This window comes from Oncorhynchus keta, chromosome 22, assembly GCF_023373465.1.
Source record: "Oncorhynchus keta strain PuntledgeMale-10-30-2019 chromosome 22, Oket_V2, whole genome shotgun sequence".
Taxonomy (NCBI): domain Eukaryota; kingdom Metazoa; phylum Chordata; class Actinopteri; order Salmoniformes; family Salmonidae; genus Oncorhynchus; species Oncorhynchus keta.
The window spans coordinates 35,791,963-35,813,975 of NC_068442.1; the positions used below are offsets into that span (position 1 = coordinate 35,791,963).

At 41.6% G+C, this 22,013-nt stretch overlaps 1 protein-coding gene across 6 annotated transcripts in view; it reads left to right on the top strand.

Moving 5' to 3' along the window:
* The first annotated feature begins 288 nt into the window (after positions 1 to 288).
* The window catches only part of LOC118373937 (protein strawberry notch homolog 2-like), a 128,382-nt gene continuing 106,657 nt past the window's right edge, over positions 289 to 22,013 (top strand). For 4 of the 6 annotated variants that reach the window (XM_052475092.1, XM_052475095.1, XM_052475096.1 and 1 more), the window contains exon 1: positions 289 to 448. The gene's annotated coding sequence lies outside the window, so the exon portion shown is untranslated. Of the gene's footprint in view, positions 449 to 13,226; positions 13,414 to 22,013 lie in introns of all 6 variants that reach the window. The other 2 variants (XM_052475093.1, XM_052475094.1) reach the window with 2 other exon arrangements.

A 22,013-nucleotide genomic window follows, 5' to 3' on the forward strand; every position in this document is an offset into this window, starting at 1 on the left:
CATTCCGATCTGAAGATCGCTGACGTCATTATTTGACCGCGTATTTTCCGAGTTCCCAGTTTCTTGAGTACACCATGAATGAGCGACATCACTGATGCTGCGTTCATATTCTAGTCGGAACAAGGCAACTCGGAAATGTACGAATCGCAAACGGGGTTTAGTTATACACGTGCCGCATTCAACCAATTAGCAAGTCGTAAAGTTTCCGAGTTTCCTAGTTCCGACTGGCAATTGAACGCGGCAGGAGTATCCCACTGTGTGACATACCGAGTGACGACAGCAGAGGAAATATCTGCTTGCAAGATGGCGGCGTCTATCAGGAAGTGAAGGAAACAACTGAAAATAAAAGTTGGACCAAATTCCTTGTTTTGGTCCATTTAAAGCAATAATTCGATTGAAAACATAACTGCGAACGGATCTTGTATTCAGAATAAGAAACACATTCGTGGTAAGTTTAATTTCAGCTTTTCGTAAAGCGTAAACACGGTGTGAACGACACATCGTCAGCTAACCTTAGCTATCAATCCCCTGCTCGATCGACTCAAGACTTCTCAAGCAGCTTGAGCAACATAGTTAGCTTGGTAGCCAGGCAAGCTAATAGTCGTCGCACTTCGATAGCATCTATTTGTTTAGCTAGCTAACGTTGGTGAACGTGTAGCTAAGTGGTATTTAACGATATGATGAATGCTACTGAAAGATTGCTGTCAAATAAATCTATGTTTTTGTTTTGTAGTTTTCAATCTTCGTTTAACTATCGTTATGTCTAGCCAGCCGCTAATGCTAGTTAGCTACGCTTTTGGTACTAACTAGTTATCTCAGAGAGTACCTTGGCTTGGCTAGTGGTAGCTAGCTAGCTATCTCTGCCTTTGTACCAAATATTTCCCCTAAATATTTTTGTCCTGCTTAGTTAGCTAGCCTTGCTAGTTCCCGGCATTGTAGCGACATGATTTGTCATCAAAGCAACTTTATTTTATTTATCGGACATGCATTTAAAGACAACCTTAACTATATTTGCTAGATATCTGGAAAGTATTTGAAATAACTATAGTAGCTAGATAGCGAACGTTATAGACTTCGTGTAAACACACACTTTACTTTACTAAAGAACTGCGTTCGTTTTTTAAAAATTAAGTGGCTAGCTAGGTATTGCGTATTTGAGTGATCATCGGTTGAACCTTTCGTTATGTAGTTAACAGAATACACAACAGGTTTTCCCCATTGAAAGTATACCTTTTTTTCATAGTGATATTGATAGCCCTCACATCCCCGTTTTCTTTCCTAATAATTTCTGAATCAGTGGACAGTGACCAGCTTTTCTTTTAATGTAAACTTTGGAACTCTAATTCACATTACATTTAACATCTCTCTTTTCATAGCTAGTACTTTTGATAGGTTGGATATAAAGTAGTCAACCATATCCCAATAGAATATAGATGGATAAGGCTCAGATGGAAAACAGACGTTTTAGAATTTATTTCAATTTGTTACATGCAAACGCACACAGAATTATGGAGCATTATTTGTGAGGTGCATGATAAGTCACTGGCAGTCAAAGGCAAGGCAGCACATCTCTTGTTTGGCTGAAAGACCTTTCTATGTGAATGTGGCATGTTTAGGGCCATAGGCACTAGCAGGCATATGGACTCTAGTCACAATGCAGTTCCAGACCTGTCTGCAGGGGTTTTTCTGGCTCAAAAGGGGGCTTAGGTAATGGGTGTGGTCGGAGCAGCTGAATTTGAGGCCCCCATCTTGGTAACACATTGAAAATGTGTGGAGCTGAGGGAAAATGTTGCCGTTTTAAGCTCATTCCCTGCCATTCTACATATTCTATCATGGAGCTGAAAGAAAATGTTGCTGTTTTAAAGAACATTTACTGCAATTCTATGCAATTTGCTTTGGCTAATGCTGTTTTCTTTTGCTCTAACATAGTAACAAAATCTGCTAAATTCATTGTTTTGGGGATTTTTAATTCTCCCTGACAAGCTTTTATTTGTGATTGTTAGTTCTCAAAGATCATATTATAAAAAAAATATAAAGATCTCATTATCATCTACATACTCTCTATCTGGCTTTAGCCGTTTAAGTTTATACTGAAAGCATTTTTCCATCCCTAATTTTGATAACATTTTTACCCTGTTTGGACTTGTGAAGCGGGGAAATGTTGACACATGCATTGTGCTGAAGCTTTATGTTGTGTTATGAGAGGGGAGTGGGGAAGAGCAGGAGGCGATGCATGTGTCATTGTAGCTTGCCTGGATTGTAGATCACTGACAGCTGTGAGGAGACATTGACCCCTTAAGCTTTAGTCCTGCTTGTCTGAGTATTATGTGCAACTGCAGTGTAACTTTATAGGCCTAGCTGTAGAAATGTTAGCTCTTGTGTCTGCCTGGCATGATACCACAAGTGTTTTTTATGGCTGGCAGTTGAGATTCTCTTGATTCCTTGTAGGCACAAGTAAGGATAATTGCTCATGAAGAAATCAAATGACCGTTCTCTTACAAATCTGTAGCCACTTCACAATTTCTTCCCAGCAGAGTACAATTGCCTTCGATGCCTGCAGGCTAGTCAGGGAAAATGCTAACGTTGGCAGAGGTTGCCATGGTAGTTTTTCCATGGTCATTTCCCCTAGTGACGGATGCTATTTGCTGATTGCCAGTCGAATATGCTGTGTTACTGAGCTTCCTGTTTATCCACCATGGCCGAGGGGAGCGAGATAGAGAAGGGTTAGAAATTCATGACATCAAGGCCAATGACCACCTCTCTTGCTCCCCACGGCTACTGGAGCTTAATGGCAACACACAGGCTCTTTAACTATCATGCAGGAATATGTCTACTGAATGAAAACCACAAGCTTCCCCCTCTCCTTGCTGGCGGCAGTGCACCCCAGAACTCGTGACATGAGTTGACATAAAGTCAGGAGTGTAATAAATAAAAATAAAAACTCTACTCCACTGTTCTTATTTTGTCACATCCTGTGAAAAGCAAATGGATCTGACATAAATAATAAATGCTAAAAGTTAACTTCTTTGTATTGAGCATACAGTGGGGCAAAAAGTATTTAGTCAGCCACCAATTGTGCAAGTTCTCCCACTTAAAAAGATGAGAGGCCTGTAATTTTCATCATAGGTACACTTCAACTATGACAGACAAAATGACGAAAACAAATCCAGAAAATCACATTTTAGGATTTTTAATGAATTTATTTGCAAATTATGGTGGAAAATAAATAAGTATTTGGTCAATAACAAAAGTTTATCTCAATACTTTGTCATTGCCAACAAAGGGTATATAACAGAGGTCAAATGTTTTCTGTATGTCTTCACAAGGTTTTTCACACACTTTTGCTGGTATTTTGGCCCATTCCTCCATGCAGATCTCCTCTAGAGCAGTGATGTTTTGGGGCTGTTGCTGGGCAACTCCCTCCAAAGATTTTCTATGGGGTTGAGATCTGGAGACTGGCTAGGCCACTCCAGGACCTTGAAATGCTTCTTACGAAGCCACTCCTTCATTGCCCTCCAAATACGACGAGTTGAGTTTTTACCAAAAAGTTATATTTTGGTGTCATATGGTCAGATGAAATTCTCCCAATCTTCTTCTGGATCATCCAAATGCTCTCTTACAAACTTAAGACGGGCCTGGACATGTACTGGCTTAAGCAGGGGGACACGTCTGGCACTGCAGGATTTGAGTCCCTGGCGGCGTAGTGTGTTACTTATGGTAGGCTTTATTACTTTGGTCCCCGCTCTCTGCAGGTCATTCACTAGGTCCCCCTGTGTGTTTCTGGGATTTTTGCTCACCGTTCTTGTGATCATTTTGACCCCACGGGATAAGATCTTGCGTGGAGCCCCAGATCGAGAGAGATTATCAGTGGTCTTGTGTGTCTTCCATTTCCTAATAATTGCTCCCACAGTTGATTTCTTCAAACCAAGCTGCTTACCTATTGCAGATTCAGTCTTCCCAGCCTGGTGCAGGTCTACAATTTTGTTTCTGGTGTCCTTTGACAGCTCTTTGGTCTTGGCCATAGTGGAGTTTGGAGCGTGACTGTTTGAGGTTGTGGACAGGTGTCTTTTATACTGATAACAAGTTCAAACAGGTGCCATTAATACAGGTAACGAGTGGAGGACAGAGGAGCCTCTTAAAGAAGAAGTTACAGGTCTGTGAGAGCCAGAAATCTTGCTTGTTTGTAGGTGACCAAATACTTATTTTCCACCATAATTTGCAAATAAATTGATAAAAAATCCTACAGTGTGACTTTCTGGATTTTTGTTTTCCTATTTTGTCTGTCATAGTTGAAGTGTACCTATGATGAAAATTACAGGCCTCTCTCATCTTTTTAAGTGGGAGAACTTGCACAATTGGTGGCTGACTAAATACTTTTTTGCCCCACTGTACAAACTAACATTTCGTCTTCCATAGGATGTAGTTCTAGATAATCTTATGTTTATAAATGTATTATAACCAAAATACCAATGCTCATTAATGTCTTGCTGCTAGGCTGAGTGAGTTGATCCACAGCCTTGCTTCCGGTCACTGTGCCTCAGTGTGGGGGTGCTACTCTACTGCTCCCCCTCCCCTGCGTCAGCAAGTGCACTCTAGCGCTACCCTTTCTGCCAGAGCTCTGAAGGGCACAAGGCTGTGTTGTTGAGCGCAGCAGGGACAAGGAGCAGGGCGTGTGATTTAATGCACCCAAACAGCGCTCTCTTTTTTTACAGTCAGCTCACTGCTTCCCCTGACATGGACTTTTTGTGCTGTGCTACCACCACTCTTTCCCCTCAATCCAGAGCTAGTGATAAATCTAATTTATAGCTTCTGGGCCGATTGGAGCAAGAGTGAAAATGTAGAGTGGAGGAGGAGCTGAGAGAGGTGGGGGGAGTCAGGAATGGGTAATGGGTTTGACTGTTCCTGTCTTTCCTGGACTCTGGCCTTCATTAGGTAGGCTTATGGTTCATGTATTAAACATGAGCTGGTAGAGGCATGGTTCTTGCAGAAAAACAGGGCATACTGTTCCGACTACACAGTCTGAGGCGACACATATAGCCTTTTATGGTTGGCTATGTTCTATGTGTGTCTCGGCCACATGAGCCATTCTGAAGATGATTAAAATGCAGAAGAGGGTGCTCAATGCTGTGCCTTTCTGTAGGCTGCGGAGTGTCAACATCCTTCTCTGGAAAGGGAAACGTTGTAATTTCAGCATGGAACTAATCCAGCAAGGAAATATTAGGGCAATATTAACAACCACATTAATGGATGAAGATGATTCTGTCATTGTCCAAGCTAGCCTAGGTTGTGGGTAGTGAAATGTAAGATTTCTATTTTAAAACATACCAAGCTGCAAATCTGGTACTTATGAAGTAGGCTACCTGGAAATGTATTCATAGCATAAGTAATATTTGTATTCATTAATAAAAAGTGTGTTTTGCATCTACTCAGAGCATTCCCACGAGTAACTACAGAAATAGATGATTAGCTGCCATTTCTGAATTTATCAATTATGTGTGTAAAAACTGCAGAGCTTGGCTGTTTCATTAGTAGTTCATTAATGGAGAAAGATTAGACACTGAGGTATCGAGTGTAGTGTTGCTGGTTGAGAGGATGGTATTTATTGTGTGCATGGTTTCAGTCAACTCGTTTGGAAGTTTAACCTGGCCTGACGGTTTTTGATAGCTGTGTAATTCTCTCTCGGACAAGTTGAGAATTCCCTGTCAAGTAGAGAGACACTGAAGCCCAGTTAGCCTTGCTTGTTAATTAAATCAATAAATTACTACTAACAGATGATTCATATTCAGACATTCCTATTCTGATCTCTGAAACTTACTTAGAAAATACCTTTTGATACAGTGGTAGCGATGCATGGCTATAACATCTACAGAAAAGACAGAAATGCCCTTGGTGGCAGTGTGGCGGCCTTTATACAGAGCCAAATTCCTGTAAAGCTTAGAGATGATCTCATGCTAAATACTGCTGAAGTTAAATGGCTACAGGTTCCCCTGCCGCACATAAAGCCCGTTCTTGTGGGTAGCTGCTATAAACCACCAAGTGCTAAATCTGTATCTGGATAATACATTATATATCGACTGGTCAATAAGCTGTTGGTAGACTGAGATTTTCTTTAGTCGGGCAGTTGCATATTTATCTTTTTTTCTCCCTGTGGTGCACAAGACACCTGTGATTTGCACCTGTCTCTGTGGAGACCACGGGGATGGCACAGTCCATCACTCTAAGACATGTGATACTGAACTTGTATGTGGTTATATTATGTAAAAATAATGGTAACTCTAAATATTATTTTATAACAAATGAGCTTTCTCCCGCGTTGGATAACGCTGTTCTGAAACAATCTCTAGTGCCCTGTAGAATAGGTGCCTTTCCCTATGTTGCTATGTGCATAATAGCAAAGTTAACCAGCATATTAAGAATGAGCAGCAGCAATGAGGAGGAAAACGCCCTTGCCTTAGCTTAATTTTCTAAGAAAATTGAGGAGAGACGAAACCCCAACTTAATTAGGTCTAATCAATAGCCTAACTGTTAAATGTGCCTGGCTTTCAATATACAGTACCAGTCAAATGTTTGTCTTTATATTTTCTACATTGTAGAATAATAGTGAAGACATCAAAACTATGAAATAACACACATGGATTCATGTAGAAACCAAAGAAGTGTTAAACAAATCAAGCAGCGCGAACCACTGCTTTTAATCATGGTAAAAGCAACCTGAAACATAACCGAATACAAACAGTGTAGCTATTCCCTCAGCAAGGCAATCAAACAAGCTAAGCATCAGTATAGAGACAAAGTAGAGTCGCAATTCAACAGCTCAGACACGAGACATGTGTCAGGGTCGACAGTCAATCGTGGACTACAAAAAGAAAACCAGCCCCGTCGCGGACACCGATGTCTTGCTCCCAGACCAACTAAACAACTTCTTTGCCCACTTTGAGGACAATACAGTGCCACTGACAAGGTCCGCTACCAAAACCTGCGGGCTCTCCTTCGCTGCAGCCAATGTGAGTAAAACATTTAAATGTGTTAACCCTCGCAGGCTGCCGCTCCCAGATGGCATCCCTAGCCGTGTCCTCAGAGCTTGCGCAGACCAGCTGGCTGGTGTGTTTACGGACATATTCAATCAATCCCTATCCCAGTTTGCTGTTCCCGCATGCTTCAAGAGGGCCAGCATTGTTCCTGTTCCCAAGATAGCTAAGGTAACTGAAATAAACGACTATCGCCCTGTAGCACTCACTTCCGTCATCATGAAGTGCTTTGAGAGACCAGTCAAGGATCATATTACCTCCACCCTACCTGACACCCTAGATCCACTCCGATTTGCTTACCACCGCAATAGGTCCACATACGACGCAATCCCACTGCACACTGCCCTAACCCATCTGGACAAGAGGAATACCTATGCAAGAATGCTGTTCATCGTTTACAGCTCAGCATTCAATACCATAGTACCCTCCAAATTCGTCATTAAGCTCAAGACCCTGGGTCTCGATCCCGCCCTGTGCATCTGGGCCCTGGACTTTCTGACGGGCCACCCCCCAGGTGGTGAGGGTTGGAAATATCTCCACCCCCCTGATCCTCAACACTGGGGACCCACACGGGTGCGTTCTCAGTCCTCTCCTGTACTCCCTATTCACCCATTACTTGTTGGCTTGGCTTGTCACAAAAAACAATCACAAACTTTTACAGATGCACAATCGAGAGCATCCTGTCAGGCTGTATCACCGCCTGGTACAGCATCTGCTCCGTCCACAACCGTAAGGCTCTCCAGAGGGCAGTGAGGTCTGCACAACGTATCACCGGGGGAAAACTACCTGCCCTCCAGGACACCTACACCACCCGATGTCACAGGAAGGCACATAAAGATCATCAAGGACAACAACCACCCGAGCCACTGCTTGTTCACCCCGCTATCATCCAGAAGGCGAGGTCAGTACAGGTGCATCAAAGCTGGAACCGAGAGACTGAAAATGTGCTTCTGTCTCAAGGCCATCAGACTGTTAAAACAGCCATCACTAACATTGAGTGGCTGCTGCCAACATACAGACTCATTCTCTAGCCACTTTCATAATTCATAATTGGATGTAATAAATGTATCACTAGTCACTTAAACAATTCCACTTTATATAATGTTTACATACCCTACATTATTCATCTCATATGTTCAGTGGGGAGAACAAGTATTTGATACACTGCCGATTTTGCAGATTTCCCTACTTACAAAGCATGTAAAGGTCTGTAATTTTTATCATAGGTATATTTCAACTGTGAGACGGAATCAAAAAAAAAAGATCCAGAATCACATTGTATGATTTTTAAGTAATTAATTAGCATTTTATTGCATGACAGAAATATTTAATCACCTACCAACCAGTAAGAATTCCAGCTCTCACAGACCTGTTAGTTTTTCTTTAAGAAGCCCTCCTGTTCTCCACTCATTACCTGTATTAACTGCACCTGTTTGAACTCGTTACCTGTATAAAAGACACCTGTCCACACACTCAATCAAACAGACTCTAACCTCTCTGCAATGGCCAAGACCAGAGAGCTGTGTAAGGACATCAGGGTTAAATTGTAGACCTGCACAAGGCTGGGATGGGCTACAGGACAATAGGCAAGCAGCTTGGTGAGAAGGCAACAACTGTTGGAGCAATTATTAGAAAATGGAAGAAGTTCAAGATGACGGTCAATCACCCTCAGTCTGGGGCTCCATGCAAGTTCTCACCTCGTGGGGCATCAATGATCATGAGGAAGGTGAGGGATCAGCCCAGAACTACACGGCAGGCCCTGGTCAATGACCTGAAGAGAGCTGGGACCACAGTCTCAAAGAAACCCATTAGTAACACACTATGCCGTCATGGATTAAAATCCTGCAGCGCACACAAGATCCCCGTGCTCAAGCCAGTGCATGTCCAGGCCCGTCTGAAGTTTGCCAATGACCATCTGGATGATCCAGATGAGGAATGGGAGAAGGTCATGTGGTCTGATGAGACAAAAATAGAGCTTTTTGGTCTAAACTCCACTCGCTGTGTTTGGAGGAAGAAGGATGAGTACAACCCCAAGAACACCATCCCAACCATGAAGCATGGAGATGGAAACATCATTCTTTGGGGATGCTTTTCTGTAAAGGGGACAGGACGGCTGCACTGTATTGAGGGGAGGATGGATGGGGCAGTGTATCATGAGATCTTGGCCAACAACCTCCTTCCCTCAGTAAGAGCACTGAAGATGGGTCGTGGCTGGGTCTTCCAGCATGACAACGACCCGAAACACACAGCCAGGGCAACTAAGGAGTGGCTCCGTAAGAAGCATCTCAAGGTCCTGGAGTGGCCTAACCAGTCTCCAGACCTGAACCCAATAGAAAATCTTTGGAGGGAGCTGAAAGTCCGTTTTGCCCAGCGACAGCCCCGAAACCTGAAGGATCTGGAGAAGGTCTGTATGGAGGAGTGGGCCAAAATCCCTGCTGCAGTGTGTGCAAACCTGGTCAAGAACTACAGGAAACGTATGATCTCTGTAATTGCAAACAAAGATTTCTGTACCAAATATTAAGTTCTGCTTTTCTGATGTATCAAATACGTACGTCATGCAATAAAATGCAAATGAATTACTTAAAAATCATACAATGTGATTTTCTGGATTTTTGTTTTAGATTCCGTCTCTCACAGTTGAAGTGTACCTATGATAAAAATTACAGACCTCTACATGCTTTGTAAGTAGGAAACACTGCCCATTTTGCAGGTTATCAAATACTTGTTCTCCCCACTGTATATACTGTACTCTATACCATCTACTGCATCTTGCCTATGCCGTTCGGCCATCGCTCATCCATATATTTATATGTACATATTCTTATTCATTCCTTTACACTTGTGCGCATAAGGTAGTTGTGAAATTGTTAGACTACTTGTTAGATATTACTGCATGGTCGGAACTAGAAGCACAAGCATTTCGCTCACTCACATTAACATCTGCTAAACATGTGTATGTGACCAATAAGATTTGATTTGACCTGAAATTATTTTCCAACAGTCTTGAAGGAGTTCCCACATATGCGAAGCACTTTTTGGCTGCTTTTCCTTCACTCTGCTGTCTAACTCTTCCCAAACCTTCTCAATTGGGTTGAGGTCGGGTGATTGGGCAGGCCAGGTCATCTGATGCAGCACTCCATCACTCTCCTTGGTAAAATAGCCCCTACACAGCCTGGAGTTGTGTTGGGTCATTGTCCTGTTGAAAAACAAATGATAGTCCCACTAAGCGCAAACCTTATGGGATGGTGTATTGCTGCTGAATGCTGTGGTAGCCATGCTGGTTAAGTGTGCCTTGAATTCTAAATAAATCACTGACAGTATCACCAGCAAAGCACCATCACACCTCCTCCATGCTTCACAGAGGGAACCACACATGCGGAGCTCATCCGTTCACCTACTCTGCGTCAAATTTGTACTCATCAGACCGAAGGACAGATTTCCACCGGTCTGTCCATTGCTCATGTTTCTTGGCCCAAGCAAGTCTCTTCTTCATATTGGTGTCCTTTAGTATTGGTTTCTTCGCAGTAATTTGACCATGAAGGCCTGATTCAAACACATTCTCCCATGAACAGTTGATGTTGAGATGTGTGTTACTCAAACTCTGAAGCGTTTATTTGGGCTGCAATTTCTGATGCTGGTAACTCTAATGACCTTATCCTCTGCAGCAGAGGTAATTCTGGGTCTTCCTTTCCTGTGGCGGTCTTCATGAGATCCAGTTTCATCATAGCACTTGATGGTTTTTGCAACTGAAGAAACTTTCAAAGTTCTTGACATTTTCCGGATTGACTGACCTTCATGTCTTAAAGTAATCATGGACTGTTGTTTCTCTTTGCCAATTTGAGCTGTTCTTGCCATAATATGGACTTAGTCTTTTACCAAATAGGGTTATCTTCTGTACATCACCCCTACCCTGTCACAATATAGCTGATTGGCTCAAACGCGTTAAGACGGAAAGAAATGAACTTTTAACAAGGCACACCAGTTAATTGAAATGCATTCCAGATGACTACCTCGTGAAGCTGGTCGAAAGAATGCTAAGAGTGTGCAACGCTGTCATCAAGGCAAAGGGTGGCTACTTTGAAGAATCTTAAATATAAAATATATTTAGATTTGTTTATCACTACTTTGGTTTCTATATGATTCCGTGTGTGTTATTTCATAGTTTTGATATCTTCACTCTTTTTCTACAATGTAGAAAATAGTAAAAAAAATAAAAACCCTTGAATGAGTAGGTGTTTCCGAACTTTTGACTGGTACTGTATATTTAATGAAATAAGAGATATCTTGCATCTGTTGCCTGTGAGTGTTTGTTTAATAGCCTACTGATTCTGTGAGCACCTAGCCTAATGCAATGGCAAAATGTCAGAGAAAGCAATTTCATAGATAATGCTTTTTAAAATGTTTTGCTATGCTGTAATAAAGGTGTACAGATATTTTTGCATTAGAACAGGCTGCTAATACTTAATGTATTTAGTGTTTACACTGTTCCAAACAGGCAGAAAAATAATATTAATCTAACAGCACCTGTTTGTGTCATGCACGCAGCTCTCGCTCCTATACCCTCTTTTTCTTGATCTCCTTATTGTTATTATTATTATCATCATCATTATAATAAGTAATGATTAGTAGGCTTTGCCACAGGAGATGCTAGAGCGCGAGGGGATAAGGACATTCCAGATGGCCAAACCCTCCCCTAACCCAGTAGCTAAGATGGGGAGAAGTCTGCTCATAATAAAACACTGCTCTGCCTTCTTAACAAGGCAGGTCCTCCAAGCCCTAGTTTTGTTTCACCTGGACTACTGTCCAGTCGTGTGGTAAGGTGCCACACAGAAAAATTACAATTGGAAGCACGGCTGGCCCTTAAATGTACACGGAGAACTAACATTGGCTCAAAGTAGAGGAGAGATTGACTTCATCACTATTACGTTTTGACATGCTGAATGCACCGAGCTGTCTGTTTTTAAACTATACTGAACAAAAATATAAACGCAACATGTAAAGGGTTGGTTTCATTGGCTGAAATAAACGATTTTGATATGTTCCATGCTCACAAAAAGCTTATTTCTATAACATTTTGTGCACAAATTGTACATCCCTGAGTATTTCACCGTTGCATGATAATCCATCCACCTAACAGGTGTGTCATATTAAGAAGCTGATTAAACAGCATGATCATTACACAGGTGCACCTTGTGCTGGGGGACAAACGAACGGTCACTCTGGAATGTGCAGTTTTGTAACCTGACACAATGCCACAGTTGGCATGCTGACAGCAGAAATGTCCACCCAGGCTGTTACCAGAGAATTTCATTTATATTTCTCTACTATAAGCCGCTGTTTTACAACATTTTGCCAAGCGTCCAACCGGCCTCAGAAAAGCAGAACATGTGTACAGAACACCAGCACAGGACCTCCACATCCAGCTTCTTCACCTGTGGGATCGTCTGAGACCAGCTACCTGGACAGCTGTAATAATCTGTAATAATCCCATTTTTGTGGAGGGAAACTATTTCTTATTAGCTGGGCATGGCTCCCCGGTGGTTGAGCCTATGGCTCCCCAGTGGGTGGGCGGGCCTATGGCTCCCCAGTGGGTGGGCGGGCCTGTGGTCAGTCATGTGAAATCCATCGACTCGGGCTAATTCATTTATTTCAATTGACTAGTTTCCTTATTTGAACTTTAACTCAGTAAAATAGTTTATATATTTGTTCAGTATACTAGCACACAGCTCGGACACCCATGCATACCCCACAAGACATGCCACCAGAGGTCTCTTCACAGTCCAGAACAGACTATGAGAGGCGCACAGTACTACATAGAGCCATAGCTACATGGAACTCTTATTTCACATCAAGTAATTGATGCAAGCAGTAGAATCAGATATAAAAAACAACATAAAAATACACCTTATGGAACAGTGGGGACTGTGAAGAGACATGCACAGACATGTTTACATATACAAGTGATAAGACACACACTCTACACACACCTACACAGGAATTTTGTAGATATGTGGTAGTAGAGTAGTGGCCTGAGGGCACACACTTAATGTGTTATGTAAATGTATGTAATATTTTAAATTGTAGATAACTGCCTTGATGTTACTGGACCCCAGGAGGAGTAGCTGCTGCGTTGGCAACAGTTAATGGGGATCCTTAAAGAATACAAAATACAAATACGTTTGTCTTTTCACTTTGTAGGTAGCTGGAGTGGACAGGTGCTAAGGGGACTGATCTGGTTTCTGTTCTGCCCTCCGGAGCCCGACCTGTGACATTCTCTTTACTTCTCACCACTGGGGCCCACAGGGCAATCCCATCTCAAACACACACTGACAGGCACGGAGCTATACGACACCACAGACGAGAACAGTACGTCAAGATTTCTTGGGTAATATTATCTTCAAGATTATAACAAAAAAAAAAAAAAATTCTCTGTGACTGTAATTCATCCTCTAAAAATATAGGATTGTAGAAGCTGTCACCACAAAGCTAAATCTTTGCTCTTATCATACATGGGTGAGCTCAACCCGAGGGGTGGTGTTAAAATGGAGTTGGATGTAATCCTAAGTCAAATACATGAGATCATCTCCTGAGAATGTTAATTCCAGTTGACCCTGAGTGATCCAGCATTAAGGAGAGGAATCCTAGAGCGATCAGCTCTTCTTTCACCAGTCAGAGAGACAGGAACCCTTATCACAGACAATCGCAGGGGGTTATCAATGTTTTGTTCAATTGCTGATGGTTTCTTGTTTTAAGGTCACGTGCACAAGTTCAGTGAAATGCCTTTTTTGTTTAATTGGGACCTCCTGCCGGTGGGCAACTGACAGACATTTTCGCCTATTTCTTCATGTAAAATCAGTTTGTAAATGACATCCGGCACTTTTTTTTTATAGATGAACAACATTGTATTTTCTAAGGCCACAACAATGCTTAAACCACATCAGGAAACCTGAGGGCTGAGAAAAATCTAAGAAATTTAATTTTGGGTGTAGTTACCCTTTAATGCACCAGCTAGAGACCATTGTTTGGTTAGGTAGGCATCGTCTACTTTTTTGGGATTTTGGGAAAGCGTTCATCTCTACCAGAAGAATGTTATTATTATTATTATTAGCATCATCGCTAGACATTGTGTGGACATATACACGAACACAGACAGACAGGGTCGTTCATGTTGCTGTTTCAGGAAGTTGCAGGAAAATACGAATCACTGATGCATTTTGTTCATGTCTTTTGATTAACTTGGGCAAATGTAATGAATTTTCAAATAAGTTCAATACATTTAGTTGATTTCCTACAAAATTCAATTAAAAAAAAAAAAAAAATATATATATATATATATATATATATTGTTGAATTCCGTTTCATGTCTGGATTCCGTGATTCTGTCCGCAATGCAGATTTTATAGGGCCCTAGTCACCCTTCCGCAGCCTCTGTCTACAGCCAAGCCGTGTCCCCAGAGCACTCCAAATATCATAGGTGGTGGCTGGCAGTGTTGTCGTACTCGAGTCCAACTCATCCCAATTTTCATGACATGGCTTGACTTTGACTCGAATTTTGGTGACTCGGACTCGCCTTCCCTTCACTTGTATTTGCACTTGGACTGGATAGGCTGCTATGATAAGTAAAATATTAACAGCACAGGTTGCACAGAGAAGCCAGTGTTCTGTTCTATAGCAATATGAAGGACGCGCCACAGCGGCGCACAGTCGACATCAGCTCTTGAGCTGTGGCGAAGCAAGCGATGTGTAGCAAGCTTGGCTGCACATCGCACAAGCGGCTCTTGCTTCCCGGTTACCACCAATCACCAGCCTACTATTTAGCTTTGCCTGGTTAAGAAACACAAACTGCTCTTGGAAATGTAAAACAATAGTATTGAATAGTATACTCTCTCCCCTTGAGTATAGAAAAGTAGGCTGTCTTTGAATTTGTCTCGTTCTGACAAGTCTCCCTTTACTTTTCACTCTGTAATAAAAAACCTACACACATCAGTGGGCAATTACAAAAAAGTAGCTGAGAGACTGTTACAATTATTGCAAATAATAATCCAGTCAATCTAACAGGAGCAATTTCTTCTAGACACTATCCCTTCAAAACATTACGGATTTGACATAATTATTGAACATTATTTTAAAATGTGTATGAAGGACTTATTTGTTTCATAGGCTATTGCATATTGCAGGCAATTATGACCATTGGACAATAGGAAGGAAATCGTTGCGTTACTTCAATGCTCAAATAAAAATCTTCCCGCCGGCCCGCCACTAGTTTTCTTCAGCCAAATCAATAGAGGTGTGAATCTAGCTTCAGAAGAGCATCAATCCGGCAGTATTAGTAATGACTTTAGCCATAGGGACTTGTGACTTGACCATTGGTGACTCTGAGTCGGACTTGTATCGAACTTAGCCGTAGGGACTCGTGACTCGAGGACAGGAGACTTGAGACTCGACTCGGACTCTAGGTTTAGTGACGACTACAACACTGGTGACCGAGTCCTCTTAACTCTTGCCTCGGACTCTTTGTTAATCTTCAATGTAAAGCAGTAGTGTTCTTTCTGCTAATTTCACCGTCAAAGGTTTTTATTGAGTTCAGGTTATTAGGTTCAATAGATTGTGTAATTGTTCGCCGTTCACTTGCTGACTTTGCTGTGTGTTAGTCGCCCACCGGCAGGTGGTGCTTATGACAGCTGCCATTTTTCGCCCATGTACAATTGGTTTGTAAATTACGTCCTGCACTTTGCTCAGGGGTGCAGCGTACTCTTGGCAGGCAGACACTCGACAATCCTACTGGTCTGTCCGTGCTATTAATCACATACAGATCTGGGACCAGGCTAGTGTTCTCTCTTCTCTCTGACCTAGTGAAAGAGGAGCTGATCTCTCTAGGACTCCTCACCCTAATGCTGGACCTCTCAGGGTCAATTGGAATGATCATTGTCAGTAGATCTCATGTTTGATTTAGGATTCCCTCCAACTCCCTTTTAACCCCACCTCAGGTTGAGCTCACCTACAGTGCCTCACCTGTTGTCTTACAGCCTGAATTTAAAATGGATTAAATTAAGATTTCTTTGTCACTGGCCTTCACACAATAACCCATAACATCAAAGTGGAATTACGTTTTTGGCAATGTTTACAAATGAAAGCTGAAATGTGTTGTCTAAGTATTCAACCCATTTGTTATGACAAGCGTAAATAAGTTCAGATGTAAAAATGTGATTAACAAGCCACACAAGTTGCATGGATGCACTCTGTGCAATAATAGCATTTAACATGATTGTTTAATGACTACCTCATCTCTGTACCCCACACACACAATTATCTATAAGGTCCCTCAGTGGAGTAGTGAATTTCAAACACAGATCCAACCACAAAGACCAGGGAGGTTTTCCAATGCCTCGTGAAGAAGGGCACCTATTGGTAGATGGGTAAAAAAATACTTTGAATATATCCCTTTGAGCATGGTGAAATTATTAATTACACTTTGGATGGTGTATCAATACACCCAGTCACTAGAAAGATACAGGTGTCCTTCCTAACTCAGTTGTCAGAGAGGAAGGAAACCACTCAGGGATTTCACATGAGGCTAATGGTGACTTTAAAACAGTTACAGAGTTTAATGGCTGTGATAGAACTGAGGATGGATAAACATTGTAGTTACTCCACAATACTAACCTAATTGACAGAGGGAATAGAAGGAAGCCTGGACAGAATAAAAAAATATTCCAAAACATACATCCTGTTTACAACAAGACACTAAAGTAATACTGCAAAAAATGTGGCAAAGCAATTAACGCTTTGTATTCAGGACAAAAAATTATGTTTGGGGCAAATCCAACACATTACAGAGTACCATTCTCTATATGTTGAAGAATAGTGGCGGCTTCATCGTTTATGGGTATGCTTGTTATCGTTAAGGACTAGGGCGTTTTTTTACAATAAAAGTAAACAGAATGAAGCTAAGCACAGGCTAAATGCTAGAGGGACAACCTGGTTGTCTGCTTTCCACCAGACACTGAGATGAATTCACCTTTTCATCAGGACAATCACCTAAAACACAAGGCCAAATCTACACAAGTTGCTTACCAAGAAGACAGCGAATGTTCCTGACCGAGTTACAGTTTTGACTTAAATCTGCTTGAAAATCTATGGCATGACTTAAATGGCTGTCTAGCATTGTTCAGCAACCAATTTGGCAGAGGTTGAAGCATTTTGAAAAGAATAATGGGCAAATATTTTTCAATCCAGTTGTGCAAAGCTCTTAGACTTAACCAGAAAGACTCACAGTTGTAATTGCTACCAAAGGTGATTCTAACATGTATTGACTCAGTGGTGTATATACTTATGTACATTAGTGCTTTCTTTATTTAATTTTCAATAAATTTGCCAACATTTAAAAAAAAACACAACATGTTTTCACTTTGCCATTATGGGGTATGTGTGTAGATAGGTGAGGAAAAAATATATTTAATCAATTTTTATATCGGGCTGTAACACAAACGTTCATTAAGTTGAGGGGTATGAATACCGTCTGAAGGCACTGTATGTAAGATACAAGATCATATTTAGCCTTGTGTTGAAAGCTTCAACAATCCCTCATTTTTAGAGGATGAATTAGTCGCAGAGAAAAACATTTTTAGAGCTGAAATCTTGATGATGATAATATTACACCAAGAAATCTTAAGATACTGTCCTGTCTGTGGTGACATGTAGCTGCGTGTCTGTGTTTGAGAAGGAAAGGGAACTCCATGTGGGCCCCAGTGGTGAGAAACAGGTCCGGCTCCACCTGAGAATGTCACAGGTCGGGCTCCACCTGAGTCTCCAGAGAGAATGGAACAGAAACCAAATCAGTCCCTTTAGCCCACTGTAGGAAGCAGTTATCTAGAAAGCAAAAAGCTACTGTTAGGCTGGCACTGGACATGCAAGATAGGCCATAACAAAACAGAATATAAAATGGCATACAGAATGCACCAAGTGGTCTGGGGGATGGCACTTGACTTTGCAGCCATTGTGCAGCATTTTGTCCACCCCCAGCTTTCCCATCTTTTTCAGTAGTTTGTCATTCCAGCCACTCAGACTCCGTCTACAGCCAAGCCAGGTCCTCAGAGCACTTTAAAATATCATAGGTGGTGACTGATTCCTCAACCCGTGCCCCACCTTGTCAAGCTTCAATGCAAAGCAGTAGCTTTATTGCTGCTAATTTCATTGTTGAATGTTTTATATAGGTTAGGTGTACGTCAAATAAAACCTGTATTGTGTTGTCATTTAGGCTGATTTCTGTTTCACTTGGAGCTGAGCTTGTGGAAGGAAGCGGATAGTACCTTATGCAAAGAGTTTAAAAGCTTTCAACAGCTTTGCTGTTCTAATGTAGGCTAATGTAATCTCTCCTTTCCCCCTGCTTGGGTTTGACGGAAAATACTATCCTGCTATCTGCTAGTGTTTCCACACAGTAGGCTACTCTGTATCCTGCCCTGACCAATAGTCCAGTCCCCTATGGCTTAGATCAGAATCACCCACTCATTGTTAACACCAGCCTATTCAGATTCAGAGTACACTCCACAGTTTACTTTGCCAGTAATAAAATTGTAGCCGGACAAATTCTCCAGGGCTGCCTTGCTACTGAGGAGAGGGAGAACGCAATTGAGGAGCCTTGGCCTAAGTTACTGTTGATTGCGAAGATTGAGTCCTTTTTCAATGAAGTTAAACAAAAGTTAGTGGCTCTGGTGAAAAGGCTTCAGACTGTGACCATTAATCACTTTTTGCGACCCTTTGATTTGGCCTACTTCTGTGTCTAGCAAGTGTGTCTCTCTCTCGCTCTCTGTTTCTCGCTCTGTGTCTGTCTCTGTCTCTGGAGAAAACAAATGCCCTAGGCAAAAGAAAATTGTTCTGATTGTGTAACATTGTCAAATCCAATTGCTGGTATAACACAGCTATTGTGTTGTCACAGATGGCGAGAGGATGTTCTAAGCTTTCTGTAGGTATAGTATACTTCTCAATTATGAGTTAAATAGAAACTATTTTACAAAGATATTTAATATGGCTTTGAGATACAGAACGCATGAAATGTGCGTTGGCCATTGTGAGTGCAAAGACCTCATTGGACGTAGGCTACAACTGCAATGTTTGTTTGGACATTAAATGTAATGTGAGTGGGTATTATTTTTAAAGTTTGTCTTTATTTTTTATTTTCTACATTGTAAAATAATAGTGAAGACATCAAAAAGATTAAATAACACATGGAATCATGTAGTAACCAAAAGAGTGTTTAACAAATCAAAATATATCTTATATTGGGGCCTCCCGGGTGGCGCAGGGGTGCTGTACTGCAGCGCCAGCTGTGCCACTCTGTATCCCAGGCTCTGTCGTAACCGGCCGCGACCGGGTGGTTGTCCGGGTTAGGGAGGGTTTGGCCGGTAGGGAAATCCTTGTCTCATCGCGCACCAGCGACTCCTGTGGCAGGGGCGGGCGCAGTGCGCGCTAACCAAGGTTGCCAGGTGCACGGTGTTTCCTCCGACACATTGGTGCGGCTGGCTTCCGGGTTGGATGGCGCTGTGTTAAGAAGCAGTGCGGCTTGGTTGGGTTGTGTATCGGAGGACGCATTACTTTCAACCTTCGTCTCTCCCGAGCCCGTACGGGAGTTGTAGCGATGAGACAAGATAGTAGCTACTAAACAATTGGATACCACGAAAAAGGGGTAAAAAAAAATATAGTATATATTGATTCTTCAAAGTAGCTTTGTCTTGATGACAACTTTGCAATCGGTCGACCAATTATGATTTTTCAAACCGATACCGGCCGATTATCGGATGACCCAAAAAAAGGCGATGCCGATTAATCGGCCGGTTTTTAAATATTTTTTATTTATTTAAAACAATGTTTTTTTTTGTAATAATGACAATTACAACAATACTGAATTAACACTTTTTTTTAACTTAATATAATAAATCAATAAAATCAATTTCAAGTTAAGAATGTGTCAGTTCTTAACTGACTTGCCTAGTTAAATAAAGGTGTAAAAAAAAACGGCCAAATCGGAGTTCAAAAATACCGATTTTCCGATTGTTATGAAACCTTGAAATCGGCCATTCCGATTAATCGGTCGACTTCTACTTTGCACACTTGGGATTTTCTCAAACAGCTTCACCTGCTTTTCCAACAGTCTTGAAGGAGTTCCAACATATGCTGAGCACTTGTTAACTGCTTTTCCTTCACTCTGCTGTCCAACTCATCCCAAACCATCTCAATTGGGTTGATGCCGGGTGATTGTGGAGGCCAGATCATCTGATGCAGCACTCATCACTCAAATAGCCCTTACACCGCCTGGAGGTGTCCCAAAAAGCGCAAACCAGATCGGATGGCGTATCGCTGCGGAATGCTGTGTAGCCATGCTGGTGAATTCTAAATAAATCACAGACCATGTCACCAGCAAAGCACCATCACACCACCACCTCCATGCTTCACAGTGGGAACCACAGATGCTAAGATCATCCTTTCACCTCCTCTGCGTTTCTCAAAGACATGGCGGTTGTAAACAAAAAATCTCAAATTTGGACAGATTTCCACCAGTCTAATGTCCATTGCTCGTGTTTCTTGGCCCAAGCAAGTCTCTTCTTCTTATTGATGTCCTTTAGTAGTGGTTTCTTTGCAGCAATTCGACCATGAAGGCCTGATTCACGCATTCTGCTCTGAACAGTTGATGCTGAGATGTGCCTGTTACTTGAACTCTGAAGCGTTTATTTGGGCTGCAATTTCTGAGGCTGGTAACTCTAGTGAACTTATCCTCTACAACAGAGGTAACTCTGGGTCTTTCCTTTCCTGTGGCGGTCCTCATTAGAGCCTGTTTCATCATAGCGCTTGGTGGTTTTTGCGACTGCATTTTAAGAAACTTTCAAAGTTGTCTGACCTTCATGTCTTAAAGTAATGATGGACTGTCATTTGTCTTAGCTTATTTGAGCTGTTCTTGCCATAATATGGACTTGGTCTTATACCAAATAGGGCCATCTTGTATACCACCTCTACCATGTCACAACTCAACTGATTGGCTCAAATGTGTTAAGAAGGAAAGCAATTCCACAAATTAACTTTTAACAAAGCACACAGTTAATTGAAATGCATTCCAGATGACTACTTCATGAAGCTGGTCGGGAGAAGGCCAAGAGTGTGCAATGCTGTTAAGGCAAAGAATGGCTACTTTGAAGAATCTCAAATATAAAATATAGTTTGATTTGTTTAACACTTTTTTGGTTACTATAAGATTCTGTACGCGTTATTTCATAGTGTTGATGGCTTCACTATTATTCTACAATGTAGAAAATAGTAAAAATATAAAAAAAAACTAAAATGAGTCGGTGTCAACTTTTGACTGGTCTTGTATATCATTAGCTAACTGCTATCATTAGTTGGGTACGTTAGGCAGTAGCCTTTCTTGGTAATTGCTGCAATTTAGCCTGTTCAAAAGTTTTGGGAAAGTTTAAACCAGTTCGTAAGTGTTTTGTTTCATTCTGTTAAGCCATTTTTTGGGGAGCCAAATTAAGTTCCAACTGTAATGTTTGCCACAATATAATATCCTTCTTGTATTTTCCCTATTATCAATGGCTTGACTGACTTTTGATTTTACTGTAATGAAGTTTAAAAACTTTAGTTAAGGTGTAGGTATTAGCCTGTTATACCACAGGCCTATGATACAGATGTAGGATCTTTAATTTGCATCAGTTTGCTATACCAGGAATATAATCCTGCAGCAACTGGAAATGTGAAATATTATGTGGATAATAATTAAGACAATCTGTTTCCCTTACATTTTGTACTTATTTTATTGTACTGATCCAACATTTGCATAGAAGTAGCTTATTTTGGGAAGTGTGCACTGTCTCTTTAACCAGTAATGACATCATTCATGAGGCAGGAGGGGAGTGGCCCGTCAGGAGCCCTACTCACACCTTCAGATCGCTGAGCAATAGGTCATCTTTGGGAAAGATGTGAGAGAGACAGATTTAA